The sequence below is a fragment of the Poecile atricapillus genome, chromosome 24 (assembly GCF_030490865.1).
Source record: "Poecile atricapillus isolate bPoeAtr1 chromosome 24, bPoeAtr1.hap1, whole genome shotgun sequence".
In the NCBI taxonomy this organism is placed as follows: domain Eukaryota; kingdom Metazoa; phylum Chordata; class Aves; order Passeriformes; family Paridae; genus Poecile; species Poecile atricapillus.
Window position 1 is genome coordinate 2,891,811 of NC_081272.1, and position 19,471 is coordinate 2,911,281.

General features: G+C 49.3%; 1 protein-coding gene across 3 annotated transcripts in view; it reads left to right on the forward strand.

Annotated features, from left to right (window-relative positions):
* Positions 1-19,471, forward strand: part of GRIK3 (glutamate ionotropic receptor kainate type subunit 3) — a 108,076-nt gene that overhangs the window by 8,167 nt on the left and 80,438 nt on the right. Inside the window, exon 1 of one of the 3 annotated variants that reach the window (XM_058856652.1) lies at positions 1,645-1,712. The exons of the other annotated variants lie outside the window; for them this stretch is intronic. The gene's annotated coding sequence lies outside the window, so the exon portion shown is untranslated. Of the gene's footprint in view, positions 1-1,644; positions 1,713-19,471 lie in introns of those variants that run through there. 3 annotated transcript variants of the gene reach the window in all.

The window sequence follows — 19,471 nt, forward strand, 5'->3', positions numbered from 1 at the left end:
GTCCAACCTGGCCTTGAACACTCTCAGGGATGGGGCTGCTGTAGCCTGGGGACTCTGTCAGGTCTCCCTGCCCGCTGCTGGCATGCAGGAACAGCCCCTCAGCCACTCCAGGGGGGGGACAGACACCAGTCCTTTAGCAGTGCACAACTCCAAGGTGTTCTTTTATCAGATGTGCAGCAAAAGGTACATCATGATTAACCTTAAAAGCTTAAGCTTTTTCTTTGCCTGTATGAGACAGATTTATAATATTTTCTCTTTCTTTTTTAACACTAGATTCTTAGTGCAGACAGTGATTTATTGAATAATCAATTTCCTTCTCTACGTAACACATTCAGGTGATCCATCAGTGCCAGGTAATCAATCCAGCTCAGAATTTTAAGTGTATATATGTATACTTGTATATATATTTTCCTCCTGTACTGTTGTCAGGCCAAGTAACATCTCCCTTTCTTTGCTCCTTTCCCAGTGACTTTTGTTTATGGTGTGTAAAAGAAACCCCCGACATTATATTACACCTTGTAAGTTTTACGGTACTTGAGAGGTTTATGTGCTATGAATGTAAAGGGCAATGCAATAACGCAAAGGGCAGTGAGACATTTTTAAGCGCAGAAGGATATACACGGAGCTGAGGAGATAAATCTGGGCGGATAATCATCCCACTGTGTCTTTCCTATTTATGAGAGGAAAAGACATTCATTGCAAATCATGCTTCAGGTCACTCGTGCCCTGGTCTCTGCTCCGTGCTGCATTATTGGCTGCTTTAACTGCTCTTAATCTGCTTTGGGATCCCTGTCCTGGTTTGGAGCCGTGGCTGGGCCCAACAGAGCGGGCTCAGCCCAGGTGGGATGTGATTCCCCATCACTGGGGTGGTACATTGGTCCTGTGCAACTCAAGGACTGCGCTAGATGGAATTTGACGTGTCTGTCGGTGAGTTGGGAAAGGGCTTAGCTAGGGAATGAACCGTAGGAGGAAGTAAGAGGAATCACAGTTGCCAAGTCTGAAGCTTGTGGGTGGTTGAGCTGGGAAAGAGGAGGCTGGGTTCAGCCTCCCACAGACTGGGTGTTTGCTGCTGGAGTTTGGGCTGGGCAGGAAACTGTTCTGAGAATAGGTCTGGGAACTTCAGCAAACGCTTCATATGTGGAGAGAAACTTCTTGGGGGCACTCAGATTTCTGAAACAATCAAGCCATGAATCCTTCTCAAATGTGAATATTCAGAATTCAGCATTTGCAATTAGCAGTAGAATTGGAGACAAAATGCCATTACTTTCAGAGGTCAGGATAAGTTGTATACAAAGGTCATTGTTCCATGTGCTTCGTTCAAAATCCAATTTGTTTTGTGGGCTTATGATGGCAGAAACTCTGATGATTTTGCTATTGCCACATGTTAGGTACTTTATGTGCAGGAAAAGATTTTCCCTTAATTACTTTCAGATTTAACTGTCTGGCACAAAGACTGGATTCTCCTGATTTGAACCATCTCATCAAAAGTTGAGAACTTAACTGGGACTGAAAACCTCGTGATGTGGCAGAGCCCCATGGATTTCCCAGGAGCAGGAGCTGATGGCCAGAGTCCTGCTTCCCATCGTGACAGCAGCTCTCCAGAATATCCCTGGGATGGGAGGAGGGGAGAAGAAGCTGCAGGAGAATCCTCTGAATCCATGTCCCTCCCATCCAAACAGTTCTGCAGAGCCCAGCACCTCCTACAGCTCCAGGTGCCATTTGTTTCAGCAGTAATGCCATTACCATTTTAAGCTGAACCAGGGACTTGTAAAAAGGAGGTTCTTGGTTTAAATCTCTGATCCATAAAATCTTAAGGACTTGCTCTTTCTTTATAGGGAAAGAAAACCATTTTCTTCCTCATTTTATGCACTTCTTGCAAATTCTTATTTCTGCAAAAGCAGTTTTTGTCCTCTTTGCTTAGACAAATTCAAAGCAAGACCCTGGATGTTTTGCTTCAGGGTGGTGTCTCAGCTTGGCTCATAATATTTGAATGGAAAGAGGATCTGTAGTTTTCTTTCCTATTCATCTACATCACGGCAAAAGGGTTGTCCAGAGCAGGTGTTGCAAGATCTTAGATGAAGCTGATAATATTTTTTAAAATGTAGGTCTTGTTCCTGCACAGTTTATCAAATTCCCTTTAGGTTAAAGTTACAAATGAAGTGTTGAATATGAGAAATGCTCAGTTCTTTGAGCAGCTACCTTCTACCCTGTGGTGTATTCCAATAGCCAGAACTGACTTTGGATGTGTGCCTATAAAGGATCTGTAAAAAAAAATAGTTAGAGCCATCTTTACTTAATTTTTTAGACATTAATGCAGTGGTTTCTATTTGAGTGGTTTTCTTTCCTGCAGTGTAACTTCATCTATGAAATGTGGCAATTTCAGCTGCCGGTTCCATTTCCTCCAGGGAAGGGAGAGCAATGGCACCCAGAATCCAGCCTGAGCTGCAGATCCCCCTCTTTACACTTTGGATTTGCATTTATTCTAGAATTTTTCAGAGGCAATTCTCACCTAGTTGACTGTCACTCTCTTTCCTTCTCTCTCTTACTCCAAGGATAACACACTTGGTGTGAAGAAACAGCTCATCCTTATGGATGAGCCACAGCCAAAGCCCGTGATCCTTCCCCAGGACTGATCCTGGCAGCTGTGACCTGCCCTGGGCTCCTGCCCAAACCCCAGCCCCTGCCACTGCCACTCCCTCTGTGACTTTCATCTCAAATGCTGAACTCCCCTCCTCATCCCCAGGGATCTTCCCATCCAAAGGGAGGGAAGAGATGAACAGAGTTGAAATCCTGAACAAGCTGTACTTCCTGGTATTTTAAGAAAATGCTGAATTTTAAGAAAATTCAGAGTTTCCTCAGCAGCTGGATGGGATTTTTGTTTATCCCCAGTGCTTGGGAGCAGAACTCTCAGAATGTTCCTGGCTTCCTAAAGATCCTGTAGGTTCCACACTGACCTCACCACCACATGAGTTAAATGGAAGATTCCCCCCAACCTGGTGACCATCGATATTTAGTGTTGGCCCAGGCACCTGGTCTCTATATTCTGTGTTACTAAGGTCATTCTGTGGGGTTACACGACTCTTTGTGCTTTGTGAATGTTTGTGGGGAAACCAATTTCCATATGAATTATGGAAGTTGATACCAACAGAGCTGTAATTCGTAAATTGTTCTGACAGCAACATTTTGTAACAGAACACAGAGAAACCAGGGTAATAAAACTTGCCATTAAGGGAGTGGACTTGTGAGTCCTAGAAAGAAATCTTGTCCAAAGATTATTTATGATCATTGCACACCAAAATGTGCTTTTTGCATTTTTATTGCTAGCAAATTACTTGTAAACCCACCAGGGAGCTAATGATTTTTCCTCTGAGGCCATGCAACTTCGTTTTGGTTTATATGTATCCATTTCTGCGACCAGTTAAGCTGTCACTTTTGATTTATATTAACAATAATTATTTCAAACCAGCCTGGGTGGTAAAGGGTTACCTGTCCTTTGCCTCCAGCTGACAAAATCCACAGGACAGTGATTCCAAAGGAGAACAGAGGTGCCTGGGCAGGTTTTCCCTGGATCATTGTAGTGGTGCTAACTACCTCTAATGGGGAGCACGGATTATTTATGTTCTTCTGCAGCTTCTCATTAATTTTTCAGAGCACTTGCTTGAAGAGTTCCGACTTCTTGGCTCCTTCATTAGTGTTACCTGTTCAACAGTGTGGAGCACTGGAGGTGACACTTCAGAATGGAGCATTTCAGTTCAGGCTTCTTTACAGGGGGACAAGAGGAGCCAAGTAGCTGCTGGCTTGGCTGCAGCCTGAGTGATTGGGGTAGCTGCTGATTTATCTCCCCGCCCCCCTGCCTCTATCTACAGTATCCAGCTATGTGTGATAAGCATATGCCAGGGCCCGGCTTATTGCAATGATCTTCTCTTTAGAGTCATCATGGCACTTCTCTTTCAGGTATTTCCCCACCTCAACTGGGTTCTGAATTTGTTCACATGAAAATTCCCATGCTGGGGGATCAGAAAATTCCTTCAGGGTCCAGCCCATTGTCTCCCATTCTCCACACGATTCAGGATTTTCCACACTTGGGTCTACTCCTGGGTCAGGGGGCTCATCAGCTCCTCTGGACATCTCAGCCCTCACTCCAGAGAAGCTGCAGACCATAGAGAGGAATTACCAGATTAAATACCAGGGTGGTGGTATTTAATTCAGGGGAAACTGAACATTCTCCAAAAGTGACATAGCAGGGTCGAAGGAGGAGAAGGAAAGGAAAGGCTGAAAAGCCTCATCCCCTGCTTCTCCCCTGACAAACTGTATGCAATTACCAATAAACCCCCAAAACACGCTACTGGGACTGGGATGCAGGGTAGGACGAAGAAACTATAAACCAAACATGCCTGGCACAAACTCAAGAGCAGGGAGCTCTGGACAAGAAGATGGGATCAGGGGCAAGATTTTAGTGAGGTTTTCATCTCCCAGCAAGGCTAGCTGGCTCAGGGACTAAGAGGCCCGAGCCTGCCCGGCAGCTCCCATTGCCCAGGGCTGGTTGCCCATGCTGAGCCACCCAGGACACCCTCCAGGGCAGTGCAGCTGTCCTAGCCCTGCATACGGTGGCTTTTCTAGCATCACTGAGGGGTCCCTGTGCCCAGAGCCTGGGTGCAGCCATCCTCCTCCTACCCTGTCAGCTGGACTGAGTTCAGCTGTGCCCCCAAATGGCACGAGGGCCTCTGTGCTACTCTGCAGGACAGCAGCTCTTGGCCACTCGCTCCTCAGGATACTGCAGTCATTCACAGCAGAAACACCCCGGCTGCAGGGAGCAGCAGGGAGCTCCAGACCAGCCGTACAAAGGTTAAGGGAGCACTAAATTATTCCTTGCCATGTCTCCCAGGGTGATGGCACCTCTTTTTTTGTGATTTGCAACCTTGGATAAATTTTCCTGGTGCAACAGAGGCAAGAGCTGTCTCCAGGCATCACTCAGTGGTGCCCATCCACTGTTGTCAGTCCAGCTGGCGTTCCCTGGGCAAAAGCAGCTAATGGATGGAGATGTTTGTTAGGTTCTGGGGGTCATGGGACATTTGTACATTCATTACCAAAATCAGTAATGACTAATTGCGGTTTTGAACGTAACAGAACATTTTGTTAGAGCCGCATTTCCTTTATGGATTTTCAAAGCCTTATTTTTAGAGAAATATTTTTTGATCTGTTGTTGGCTCCTGTTCTGCTCTATTACAGACTCCCTGCATGGCTTTGAACAAATGACTTTGCTCTTCTGTGCCTTAATTCTGTACTTGTAAAATAGGGCTGAGCACACTACCAGCTCCTCTGGGCTGTGGGAATGGGAAAGGTTTAAAGCTTGCAGATGTCAGTAGCCAAGCTTGCCACACCCAGCAGGATCTTTGAGGCAGAACAAACAGATATGAGCAGGCACAACCCTATTACCAGTGAAATACTGAGATTATAACCCAGGACTCTCTGGCTGGAGCAATTCTGGGGAAAAAAAAAGAGAGTATCCTAAATACACTTAACTGCTTATTTAATGTAGATTTTAAAAGTTATTTATCAAAATTTAGCAACTATTTACTCAATCCAGGACTGGAAAGCCTTTAAAACATACTCTTAATAATCCCTTCATATTTAACTAATGTACAATAGTGTGTGCTATTACATCGCAATTACATCCTATTTGAGACACTTAATTAAAAGGGAGGCTGTAATAAGCTCCCAATTGTTTGGCTCCTCAGCCAGACCCACACGATGGAGGATTCTGCCTGTCAGCGGGTGCCAAGCACATCCTGGAATGACACAGTGGCAGTGTGGGGGGGTCCATGTGGGGCTGGGTCTGTGTGGGGCTGGGTCTGTGTGGGGCTGGTCTTTGTGGGGCTCGGTTCATGTGGGGCTGGGTCTGTGTGGGGCTGGGTCTGTGTGGGGCTCGGTTCATGTGGGGCTGGGTCTGTGTGGGGCTGGGTCTTTGTGGGGCTGTGTCTGTGTGGGGCTGGGTTCATGTGGGGCTGGGTCTGTGTGGGGCTGGGTTCATGTGGGGCTGGGTTCATGTGGGGCTGGGTTCATGTGGGACTGGGTCCACGTGGGGCTGGATGTGTTTGAGGCTGGGACTGGGTCAGGCTCTGTCTGGGGCTGGGTTCATATGGGGCTTGGTCTGTGTGGGGCTGGGTCTGTATGAAGCTGGGTCTGTGTGGGGCTGTTCCATGTGTGGGGCTGATCCATGTGTGGGGCTGTTCCATGTGTGGGGCTGGTCCATGTGTGGAGCTGGGTCTGTGTGGGGCTGGTCCATGTGTGGAGCTGGGTCTGTGTGGGGCTGGCCCATGTGTGGGGCTGGGTCTGTGTGGGGCTGGTCCATGTGTGGGGCTGATCCATGTGTGGGGCTGGGCCTGTGTGGAGCTGGGCCTGTGTGGAGCTGGTCCATGTGTGGGTCTGTGTGGGGCTGGGTCTGTGTGGGGCTGGTCCATGTGTGGGTCTGTGTGGGGCTGGGTCTGTGTGGGGCTGGTCCATGTGTGGGGCTGGGTCTGTGTGGGGCTGGTCCATGTGTGGAGCTGGCCCATGTGTGGGTCTGTGTGGGGCTGGATCAGCTGGGCCATGACCCCGCAGGGCTCTCAGGCCTTGGGGGTTGTTCCCACTCTGCACGGGATGGCTGCAATCCCGGGGTGCTCGGGGATTGGAACACAGCTGCTTTGTGCTCCTGTATCCAGAGCTGAATGTCACAGGTCAGAGGTGCTCTTCAGGAGCCCCATCACAGCAGCTCTGGCTTCCTCACTGCCCCGGGACTCAGCACCAGCCCCTTCCCTGCAGGAGCACCTCCAGCTTTGCCCAGAAGTCCTGGTGTGGAAAAGCAGCCTCGGGAGGTGCACCAAGGCCAAAATGCCGTGTGGTGTTCGTGGGAACCTTGGGAACCCTGCTCTGCCGCCTCCCTGCTGGGTGCCTGAGCAGCCCACGGTCCATCCTGCTCTCCCCTGGCCTCTCCCACAGCTGGGATCATAAATCCGGCACACAGACCCGGTGGGGTTACCCTGTGCCAGGCTGTCACAGGCAGGCTCCCTGGAAGAGCTCTCAGACATCTGTCTGCAGCCAGCTGCTTGCCATCCCACCAAGTGTCTGCTCTGCTTCTCTCAAATAAAAAATAATAATCCAAGCCCCCTTTAATTCAAGCCTGATTGAAATCAGAAGTGACAACAGCTTTGTGCTCGCTCCATGGCAGGATATTAAGTTAATTCGTGTAAGTGATTCTTTTGCTTTTAATTTATCAGCCTGAGATTCAAAACTGAGGAACACAGGGACCCCACGAGCCATGCCTGAATCTTTCAGGAGTGGAGCTTGTTTATTCAAGTGCTTAAATATAGCTCTTAATTGTGTGGCTGATCCAACAGCATAGTGCAAGGAAGGCAGGATAAGAGATCCCTCTGCTCCCTGGGTCACTGTCCAGGCCCTCACTGTGGCGCCTGTGCAGCCACTTGGGGTCAAACATAAACCCCAGAGTGAACCAAACACTTCTACAGAGAACTGATAAAACAGGTACAGAGGGATCTGTGTGTGGCAGCTCTTTGGGTTTTGTAGGGGATTTCGAGGCCAGCCTGGGTTTATGAGCTGCTCACGAGCCCAGTGCACACTGTCTCATAAAAATCCTTTTTCCCCCTCTCAGCTCTGCAGTTTTATTGTGTTTTCAGTCCAAATCTAATAAGAGGATCAACGGAGGTTTTGGGAATGGTCCCAGTCCAGGGAGTGGTGACTGATGCAGCCGCGTCTTGGAAATCCAGGGTAGCAGCACTTCCCTCCCAGGCATGAGCTGGAGGAAGCTGTTCCCTGGGATTCTGGTTAGGAAAGGAAGGATGCTTCAAAGTGAAAGGGAAACAGAAACCTCCAGGTGTTTTTTGTTGTTCCAAGTGCTTTAAAATGATGTTTAGATTTCATGTATCGGTAATTACATATACTTGGGTGGTATTTAATGCCAGCCACTGATGGATGCTCTGTAATCCCATAGAGAGAGAACACATTTGTTTTATGGGGCTAACTGCACACAATCTGTTATTGTGTGGTGTTGAATACTTTGAGGGTTGGTGCCTTTCAGCATTGAGCATAAAAGCCAGGCCTCCCCGACAATAACCTCCATTAATGAGGCTTCCCCAGTCCGCAAACCTCGGAGACTGCAATGTCTTCTTTGTAAGCCAAAGCTTGCCAGGATTCCACAGTGAAAAACCTCCCACCGATCTCCCACTCTTTCATTTTTTTCTTTATTTGGTTTAAACGGGAAAATAGCCGCCCAGTACAGCTCCCACTGCTTTAGCTGCATCTCCACACATTTCTTTTAAACTAACCGACAGCTTATGGTGGGAAGGAGAAGCAGCTGCAACTTGCTCGGAGAGGGGGAACTTCACTTCCAGAGGATTCAGCTCCTTTTGTTTTCCACAAGAGCTGTTGAGTGCTGGGAGCTTAAAAAAATACAGCCACTCATTCAGGCTCCTGAAATGTGGATTCAGGGGAGGTGTTCTGCAGGCTCTCCGGAGAGCTGGAAGCAGGAATGAAGATCTCCCAGAGCCCCACTGGTTGCTGTGCTTGGCTACACTTCCACTAACTGCAGCGGCGACGGAAAGGCCGGAGCACCGCGACTTCTCTAGAGAAGCAGCCCTGAAAAGGGCTGGGCCGGAGCGCGTGTGAGCGGCTTCGGGCAGGCGAGTGATTCCAGCTCAGCTCAGCGGCGGCGTACAGGCGACACGGGAAGCAGGGATGAGAAAGCTGGTCCAGCGTTCTGCTAAGCACAAACCTTTATTCAGGCAGAGCTTTGGTGAAGGGAGCCAACAACACCTAATCTCTCGAACAGGGGAAAACCCGGGATATTTATAGGGGAGGAGAGGGGCGGGGGGGAGCCCGAGATACCTGTATTGGGGTGGGACAGCAGGGGGGAACACCAATGAAGCACAACAGTTTAACATAACTAACTCAAAGACCCCTGGGAGCGATACATCTTCTCTCTCTTACAGAGAAGTATCTTGTCTCCAGGGGAGAGCCAGGATCTCAGGCTCGCCGGGCTCCTTCGCACCCACAACTAACTCCCATGGGAACTGAAATTCTGGTGCTTCAGCTCAAGTTTTCATCACTGTTGGAGTCCTCAGTTGTGCTGTTGATATGTCCCAGAGTCCTCGGCTCCTCTGAGTGGATGGGAATGACAGAGGGAGAGGACACAGTCTTAATCTGCACCAAGGGAAGTTTAGGTTGGAAAAAAATTCTTCTCTGAAAGAGCAATTGGGCAATGGAATTGTCTGCCCAGGGAGGGGTGGAGTCACCATCCCTGGAGACGTTTAAAAACAGACTGGACATGTCAGTGCCATGGCTTAGTTGATGAGGAGGTGTCAGATCATTGGCTGGACTAGGTGATCTCAAAGGTCTGTTGCAACATAGTTAATTCTGTGATTCTGTGATTCTGTGATTCTGTGATTCTGTTGTTCTGTGATTCTGTGACTCTGTGATTCTGTGATGCAGGACCACTCCAAAGTGAGCCTGCTTTTCTCGAGGTGCTGAAGTGTGCCAGGGCTTTCAGAGCCACATCCCGAGTGGAATCACTGCAGGGGCAGGGCCGGGCTGAGCTGCGGCACTGAAGGGAATGGGAATTCTGGGCCAGAGAAAACACGACCAGGGGCTGGGGAAGGAGGTGTCGGTCACCTGGCTAAGGAAGGGGGTTTGAGGAGATGGGTGTTCCGGGGTGGCTCATCCTTTTCCTCGAGGGCAGCCCCAGTGGGGACGTGCAGTGTACCAGCTGGGCCAACGCAGCACAGCCGAGCCACTGCGGTCAGCCAGCTGGCCAGATGCCCTCAGGGCAGGAGAGGCCACAGGTTTGTGGTGTTCCTTGGGGAAAAGGGCCCTCCACAACAATTTAAAGCACTTTGGAAAAAGCCAAAACATGCAAGAAAAGCCAACCAAACTTGCACTGCAGCTGGACACTTTGGTCTTGAGCAGTGTGTAACCCTGACCTCATCCAAGCTGTATTTTCTTCCTGATGTCAGTCCCTGCCTGTCCTTGAGGGCAGTTTCTCAATGGAGAAAAGACTCCTCTGAGCTGCCAGCCAAAATAAACCTAATTGTTGCATTGTGTCTGAGCAACTTTGAAGGTTGCCAGTAACAGCTATCTCAGACCATGACAATCAACATAATTTTAGTCTTAATTGCTAAGTATTGCTGTAGAATGACTGGTTGTCTTTCTGCTCCAAGTCCTCACAGTTTCTCTCCCAGGTTTCAAGATGCAGCGAAAGTTTTTGGGTTGGTTTTATTTTTTTTCACACTACGTTTCAAATGCTTCATTGTCAAACTGGTTAAAAGGCCTTATTTATAAAACGTGTGCGTCTCTTTCAGCTTAACTGAAAAGGCATTAAAATAACTGCAGCTGTGGAAAGAATAATTACAGCGAGATTTTGTCAAGGACTCTCTTGTCTGATGTTGCCATCTGTGACATGGTGAATGCAAAGATCATTTGAAACATAGGCAGTTAATGTAGAGAATAATTTCAGAGCTTTCGATATTTATGGTAAATTATTTAACTTTATTGTTTGGTTTTATGGCCTCATTATTCTGTGTCATAAGGATCTCTGCTTTTTGTGTTGTTCTGCACTTCGATTTCCACTTTGTGAAGAAAAGAACCCTGCAGTAAAAGTAACACTTCACACATTTCAGAAATGTTTCAAGGAGACATCATACTAATCAGATTATTTTCATGCACCTCAATATTATCCTTGATGCCTTTAAAAAAAAAAAATCTGCAGAGAAAGATCTTCTTATTGACTAGGTGTTAATAGTCCCTTCAGGCATGGGCAGTGACAGGGACTGGTAAACACTACCTTGTTGCATTAATTTTCTCTTGTCTCCTGGAATATTGTTTCTGAGACTCCCTCTGAGAGGACATTGTTGCATTATTTCCTTCAACAAGCCCTGACCAGCCAAATTAGGAGCAGACTGTTGCACTGGAAATGAGTAATTGGCTGCCAGAGACACAGAAAAGGGGACTTGGCTTCCCCAAGACTGGCAGCTCTGTATGCAGGGCTCGTGCTGGAGCCAAGTTCATGAGCTCCTTAATCGAATGAGGGCATGGCCAGGCTGTGGGGCAGCTCCTGTGTGAGCACTGCCAGGCTCCCCACGCTCCTCCAGATCAGGCTGGCTGTGTCCCATGTCACCTGCACTCCTGCCCCAGAGCAGGATGGGGAAAAAACCCCTGGGATGTTTCCCTCATGTGCCCAGGGTGCAGCTCCTCCACCTGGCTCTGAGCAAGGTGTGAGCAGCTGTGTCCAGGGAGGGTAACTCTGATGGGGTGAGGGTTCTGCCTTTCTGGGACTACCTAAAAACAGAGGCCAGACAAAATTCAGGGAATAAAAAGCAGTTCTATTTATTGAAAGGTCACCAGGGACATTTCAGGCAGACAAAGCCCCCCAGGAGCTGCACCCAAAATGGACCACAGGTCAGGGGTTTCACACTTTTATGTTTGGTCCATTTGCATATTGGGGGTTAATCTCCCAATTCCAGCTTCAGGTAATGAAGTCATTTACCCCAAGTTTGCTGCCCCCAACTCCCTTTTGTTTCCATCTCTGGGGGCCTGAGGCAGTGAGGTGTCCTTGATTGCCAGGCCTGGAGAGGAATTGCTGTGTCTGAGCCAAATGGGAAAGCAGCAGCTCACACTGTGTGTGGAGTTTGGAGTTACACACTAAAGAACTGCAGGGTTACAAATAGATGAAGAATAGAAAAGCTGAAATCCTAAGGCATCAGGGTCACCGTGGGTACAGCACTTTCTGCTCCTGTTCCTCACTGTGGCTGCTCACTGCAAACCATCCCACAGCCTTATTGTGTAGTCCAGGGGATGGTGCTGCTCACAGAGGATGAGGTTTGCTCTTTCTGGGGAACTTCATGTGGCTCCATCTGAAAAGCATCAATCAGCATTTTCCTTGGAGGTGCTGCACAGCACATCCCTAATGCACTGTGAAGTGCAGCCTGTGCCTCCACCAGCCTTCCCTACTCCTGCAGTGCTTCCAGAAGCCCAAGGATAGCTGAGACAGCCCAGCAGGAGTATTTTGTCTGATGTAAATTTCAGTGGATCTGGGATTGTCTTTCTGACAGCCGAGGGCTGCAGCTCCATTGTGTGGTGGCAGCTGCTTTGGAGAACGTGGAACAGAACTTGGGAAGGATTAGGAGCCACCTGTCTGCCCCTGCAGAAGAGTCTCTTCCCACCAGCCTGCCTTCTGCACAGGCTGTGTGTGCCCTCTGCAGCTGCTCAACATCTGGATCTCTGTCTGGCTCTGGCCATGCTAAGGAGGCAGTGGCATCACAGCCCCAACACCCAGAACAACTCCACCTTCTCCACGGATCACTGGGAAAAGGCATGGCTGCTCCAGCTGGGAGCTCTGCCCTGCGGATGCGCTTTTGTCTCCAGGAGAAGGTTGTGGGCAGATCTGAGGGAGCTGAAATGTTGCAGGAGGTGGGAGGGGAGGGTCAGGAGCCCATGGTGCACAGAAGTGCAGCAGCAAGTGTGCAGAAACCTGGGCTTAGTGCAGCCAGCAGGGCAGAGGTGGCAAATCCAGTTGCTGTGGGCTTACTACAAGAGAAACTAAACTGGGACAAATGTATGGGTCAGGGACTAGTAGAGAAGAAGCAGGTAACATTTATTTTCCTATCTATAATACAGCCCTGGGGCAATTCCCTGTTTGCCATCCAGGGGCACAAGAAACCCTCAGGAGGTTCTCCTGAGCCTCACTTCCCACCTCAGGCTGTACAGGAGGCTTTGCCACATTTAGCTCAATCTTTCACATTTCTGTACCTAAAATTAGACACTGTGCTCCATCCCTGCACTCCCGGAGTTCCCAGCTCGAGGGAGGTCGGTGTGCAAACGTCTGCAAGCACATGAAGAAATATTTAAAGAACAACATTTGCAGACCCCTGGAAGCCAGACATTGCCAGGTGTTCCTTTATTTAAAGGAAAAATAACTTTGTGTATGCAGGTGGTTTATGCTACTTAGTAAATTTTGGTAATTTGCCTGTCCATGGTAACTTGCTTTGCAAAACAATGCAGCTCATTCTGGAAACAAACGATGCAAATAGATTCAGAACTGTGTACCTGATGAAACACAGGCAGCAGTCAGGACAAAACAGTTCCCCACTAGCAACTTTTCCTTCTCCCTGAGCAGTGGTGGTTTCTAAACAGTAGCATGTCAGAGAGTGAGAGCTCCCTGTCCAGCTCAGCCCCAGGTGGAGCAGGAACTTGGTCCTGCAGGGCTCACGTCTCACCAGGCTGGGGGGTGGGAGACAAAAAAGTACCAGTGGGAAGAGGAAAACACTGGAGCTCCAAGACAGCCTCAGGTACTGACAGCAGGAGCATCACCTTTGGGATTCCTGATTCCTTAAAGACTGCTTTAGTGATGGGAATGTAAAGGCCACAGAAATCTCTCCATGCAGTGATGTGCTCATCCAATTTGGATTTCTCTTGCTCTGCATTGTTCAGGACATGTGAGGTGAAAGCCTTCCCCATTTGCAAGCGGTTCTCTGGACAGATGGGCACAGGAGCCAGGAGTCAGCCATGGTTCCCCACCCTGAAAGGCTCTTTCCTGCAGCCTCATGGTTTGTGTATATAAGAAAACTCCTGCACAGCGTTTGCTTTGGCCCTGACGAGGTGGAGCAGGAGGGACAGTGGTGAATGCAGGCATCAGGTGAAGCTCGTGGTCGCAAGGGCCAGGTTGGCTCTGTCCAACTCCTGCACGTAGGAGACAAGGTGGGAAACTTTCCTACACTCTCATTTTGCACCTGAGCTGAGGTTTGTTTACAGCCACTGTCTCAGCCCATGAGGCACCACTGGCTGGTTTTACACGACGCTGATAAAGCTCTGAGAGGCAAAGCCTTTCCCCAGGGATCCCAGAGCCTGCCCTGCCGGTCTCTGCCAGCAGCATCTACTCCCTTTGTCCACACGTTTCTTTTCCCTGTGTATAAAGGCACAGATGGCCAAGCCCTGGAGATGGGCACCCGAGGTTTGTGAGGGCACGTGTGAGCTGGGTGTGAGTGCACACTTGTCTGAGCACAGCCCCGAGCCTGCGCTCGCTGCTACCCCTGCAGGAGGTTCTACCCAAAGTGCCAGACCTGGGCCAGCCCACAGGGAGCTTTTCAGCTCAGGCTACCCCTGCAGCAGGAGCTACCCAAAGTGCCAGAGCTGGTGCTGGGCTGGTGCTGACCCACAGCTCACTACAGCTGCAGTGGAAGGTGTGCGCAGAAATCTCTGTGTATGTAGCCAGTACTTATCTCACTCATGGAGGTCCTTGGACCTGAGGGACAGATATGAGGAAAAAGCTTCTGCTCTGCCATTCCTGGCTGTGGCTACACCAGGCCTGCTGGAAACAACAATGAAGGAAGTTAAAACTTTCAGGTATTTCACATCTCACATCTCTCTGGGTGTGATGTTGTAGCTTGACACAATGGGAGCTGTTAGGGCGATGGGATCAGCTCTGAAATAGCCCTTGAAGTACCAGCTGGCCAAAGTGAAGCTCTGCACTACATCCATCTGCAGTGGAACAGGGAGGTGAAGGAGGTGCTTCATTTGTGCCACTCGTGGGCTCAGGCTCTGCCCAAGGACATTCACAGCAGGAGCGCAGGGGATGAGCAGAGACATGGGACTGTCAGAAGCCTGTGCCACCTCTGCCTCCCTGCCCCAGCTGCTGCTCAGCTCTCACACACAGACAGAATTCCCAATGCTACACCATAGTCAGGGAATCCATGCCAGCAGAAACTGGGGCTGCTGGCCCAGTTACCGCCAAAACCAGGCAGGAAAAGCCCTGCACTCACTTGTAAGCAAGGAGTCCTCATGCTCTTTGGTTTCTTTTCTTCTGGCTCTCATACTTGTTAACTCAAATTAACATTCATAATGCAGAAGCCATTGGAACATGCCTTCCAGACTCACAGACATTCCTGTTATGGTCAGGATTAATCACAAGGGATAATTAGAGTATTAAATGAAATAATTATAACATTATGACTCTAATAACCAAATTCATGGATATTAGCTTCTGAGAAAAGACAAATAGAGGAACCAGAGAAGTTTTGATGGATGCCTCTGGCTTAATTTTTTCACTTGGCATTTTTGATTTAAAACTCCCAAACGTCTCCCACACTGAGACAACTCCCTATAATCTGAAAGGGTGAGGTAGGGTTAGAGCCATGGGGTTGGTGGCAAGAGGGGCCCCTGCAGAATGTCCACAATGTTTGCAGCGGCAGAAAGCTGAGCATCCCAGGACTGGGGAGTGGTGAGAACCCTGATTGCTCCTGCACCAAAAAGCTCCAGGGCTGGGCATCCTGGAGAGGAGACAGGGCTGCTGCAGTGGTGGAGCTGGTACTCACAGAGTGATTTGCTTGTGTGGCAGTGCCAGTGCTTCTGCTCTGCTTTCCAGGTTCACCACCTCCTGCCAGCTAGGAAATAACCTGGCAGGTCCAGCTGGAGGCCAGGTTCAAGCTCAGCCAGCTCAGCTCCGTGGGACACCAGGCTCTGGCAGCGTCTCCTGGCCCCAGGCGTTACCTCCTCTGAGAAAATGGAGATTTTCTCCGCCTCGAGGATGTGAGTATCGTATCTGACAGAGCCCTGAGTGCAGCCAGGCTTAGCTTCTCCTACAGGACAGCTGCTGTTCTCCAGGGATCCAAACCCTGGTGGTCAGGAGCCCAGGAGGTTTCTGTGGCACTAATGTATGCTCAGCCAATCTCCTGTATTCTGTGTCGTGCTACAGAGGAATAAATGAATTCATTAAAGAATTATGCAATTGCAAATGTTTAAAAATACCAAGTATGTACATTTCTGGGAGCCTACACAGCACAGCCCTGTGAGGGGCTGGATAGGGATTGGCACATGTTCTCAGGGAAAGGAACGGAAAGTGCTGCTGGGAATGCAAACTTGGGTACTCAGAGCTCTGCATACACTCAGCACAGGCAAGGCACTAAAAATGCAGTGAAATCTAAAATACACAGACTAAGCAATTTCATCTTTCCAACAAGCAATTTTAATTCTAGATAATAAATTTGGATTTTTATCATATGATCCCTGGATGATTTAGAGTACAGCCAGATTTATATTAATATTGAATATTTATATTAATATTGAATATTTTCTCTCTCAGGCAACAAAAGAGAGAGTTCCTTTTGGTACCTGGAAGCAGTTCCCATGATCTGGGGAAGGAATAATCCCAGTGTGAACTACTAATGTGCCATACTCCATATATAACCTGGTATCTGCACTTGCAGTCTAGGTATGCTAGTCAAAGTTTTAGTATCACTCAGTTCCAAAAAAAGATGAGGTTTGGGGAGCAGTTACACATCCAAGCATGCTGCACATGTCTAGGCTCCCATGGGCCACACACCCCATGTCCCTGCACACACACAGGCTCAGTGCACACCCCTGCAACAGTAATGTGCCATTCTTGAGTCCCCTGCCTGAAGAATACATTACACCACTTTAATTCCAGAAATTCTTGGTAATATTAAATGATAATTTTTTTTTTTTGCAGAGTTCTGACAAAGCAGTCAAAATCCAGTTGCAAATGCTCTGCTGTTTATTGATAGCTCCATAATACAGGCGAGGTAGGATGCCAGACAGCTGCATTTCCTGGCATTTAAAAAGAATTCACTGTAATGTATTGTAATACATTAGCATAATAATTGGTAAGCATTCGCAGATGAATAGTTTACTGACTGATAGATTTTGTACAGAAACTGTGAAGGTTACACGGAGGGTGAAAACATTCCACTGTGTCAATGAACATACTTAATTTTTCTGGAAGTGCTATTTGAATTGTGCGGCGCTGGGACATTAGCATAACAAAGACACAACGCACGAGTTTGTGCCGTAATAGGGAACACTGCCCTGCCGGGCTCCGGCAGGTGACCCGTGAAAGATGCGGCTCGGAGCCTTCCCAAACCTGGCCACCGAAACGGGCAGGGGCTCGGCTGGAGCTGCGGCTCCTCCTGTCCTTGTTCTTCTCCCTCCCGTTCCTGCGCGGGTCCCTTTCTGTCCCTGTCCTTCCCTCTTCTGTCCCTGCCCTTGTCCCTCCTGTCTCTGTCCTTCCCTCTCCTGTCCCTGTCCTTCACTCTCATGTCCCTGCCCTTGTCCCTCCTGTCCCTGTCCTTCCCTCTCCTGTCCCCGCCCTGTCCCTCCTGTCCCTGCCCTTGTCCCTCCTGTCCCTGTCCTTCCCTCTCCTGTCCCGGTCTTTCCCTCTCCTGTCCCTGCCCTTGTCCCTCCTGTCCCTGTCTTTCCCTCTCCTGTCCCTGCCCTTCCCTCTCCTGTCCCTGCCCTTGTCCCTCCTGTCCCTGCCCTTCCCTCTCCTGTCCCTGCCCTTGTCCCTCCTGTCCCTACCCTTGTCCCTCCTGTCCCTGCCCTTGTCCCTCCTGTCCCTACCCTTGTCCCTCCTGTCCCTGCCCTTGTCTCTCCTGTCCCTGCCCTTGTCCCTCCTGTCCCTGCCCTTGTCCCTCCTGTCCCTGCCCTTCCCTCTCCTGTCCCTGCCCTTGTCCCTCCTGTCCCTACCCTTGTCCCTCCTGTCCCTGCCCTTGTCTCTCCTGTCCCTGCCCTTGTCCCTCCTGTCCCTGCCCTTGTCCCTCCTGTCCCTGCCCTTCCCTCTCCTGTCCCTGCCCTTGTCCCTCCTGTCCCTGCCCTTGTCCCTCCTGTCCCTGCCCTTGTCCCTCCTGTCTCTGTGTGGTTGCTCTCCTCGCCAGCGCGGGCCAGCTCCCGTGCTTGCTCTGCTTGCCCGGGTGACAGGGTTTGGATCCTCTGGTTTGCTCCAAATCTGATGAGCAGCACCAGAGGGAGCTGGGGGGGTTCAGCCTGGAGAAGAAGAGGCTCAGGGGGGACCTTTCTGCTGTGTAAAACTCCCTGGCAGGAGGGTGGGGCCAGGCGGAGATCAGCCTCTTCTCCAAAGGGACAAGAGACAGGATAACTGGAAAGGGCCTCAAGCTGCTGCAGGGAAGGGTCAGGTTGAATGTCAGGAAGAATTCCGTCATGGAAAGGGTGATCAAGCGTTGGAAGGGGCTGCCCAGGGAAGTGGTGGAGTCCCCATCCCTGGAGGTGTCCAAGGAATGACTGGACATGGCCCTCAGTGCTCTGGACTGGGTGACAAAGTGGGGATCAGTCACTTGGTGGACTCGAGGTTGGACTTGACACTCTTGGAGGGCTTTTCCACCCTCAGTGATTCTGAGATTCTGTACTGTGGCAGTGGCTGGGCAGTGTCCTGTGCTCAGTGGCAACCTGTGGTCCTGACCCCGTGGGTCACCACAGCTCCTGTCCCGTGTCCTCAGAGCCACCAACACTTGTTCTCCAGAGCTGAGATGTGGAGTCCTGAAGCAGGGCGGGTGCAGGACCAGAGTGAGCAGGGGAAGGTGGGCAGCACCAGGAGAGTTTGGGCTCAGGGGAAGAGGAAAGATGCAGAGAAACAGCTTTTAAATATACACAAGTGCTGTGTGTGCATCTGGCCGTTCCTGTCAGGGCACAGGTACAGGGACCTGCTAATGGACAGAATGTCATCTCACACTGGGGCACCTTGAAAGGCTTGCACTGACTCACTCCCAAGTTTTCTCTGGGTCTTCTGAGGTCTTGGGCATGAACAGACATCACCTGGGTGCCCTGGAGAAATGCACATTTCTGAATAATTCACAGCCTTTGGCCTGCTGCCTCGGTCTCCTCCCTGTTGGACCACAGACTATCGCAGTGACAACTCTGCAATTAACTCAGAGAAAACCAAAAGGCCAATTGGAAGGGACAGAGCTGAATTTTTTGGACAGGAAGTTTATGGAAAGCATTTTAAATCAGATTTTCACTTGCCATTATATATGTTAATCCCACTATCATTTAGAACACATTGAGGAAAACAGATGGGAGGAGGAATGAGATATTTCAGCATGGGAGAAGACAAAGATTTCATCTCCACTGGTACCAGGTGCTGGGATACCAGACACACATACAGACCTTGCCTGCTGGGGGATCCCAAACTGTTTTACTACAAAGTTAATGTTCATGTCCAGAGCAGGAATATGGAATTTTCTTAGAATCAAAGGAGCTTTTTGTCCAGGTGATAAACCCAAAAAATCTTCTTCATCGTAACCATATCACCTGTAGTTTCTACCAGAAATAAACAGATTTTTAAGTGTTTTAGGATTTCATCTGAAAGCCTCGTGGACAGGTACAGTTGTACAGGTGCCTCATAAACTGTGGTACAGCTAATTTCTTCCAGAAATGATAGAAAGAGGAATCAAACTTTATTTATAGGGATATTTTATCTTAACATTTGTGGCTTTCATTTTTCCTCCCCAGGAAGTTCCTGTGGCATAAGGGGGGAAGCTGCAAACAGGATTTGTACTTAACTTCAACATTTGCCATCAACAAGATTCCCTTCTGTAGATTTTTAAAACCACCTAAAAACATGAAACACATGGGTTATAAATAATGGATTAAGGAAATCTTCCTAGAGGTAAGAATTTTT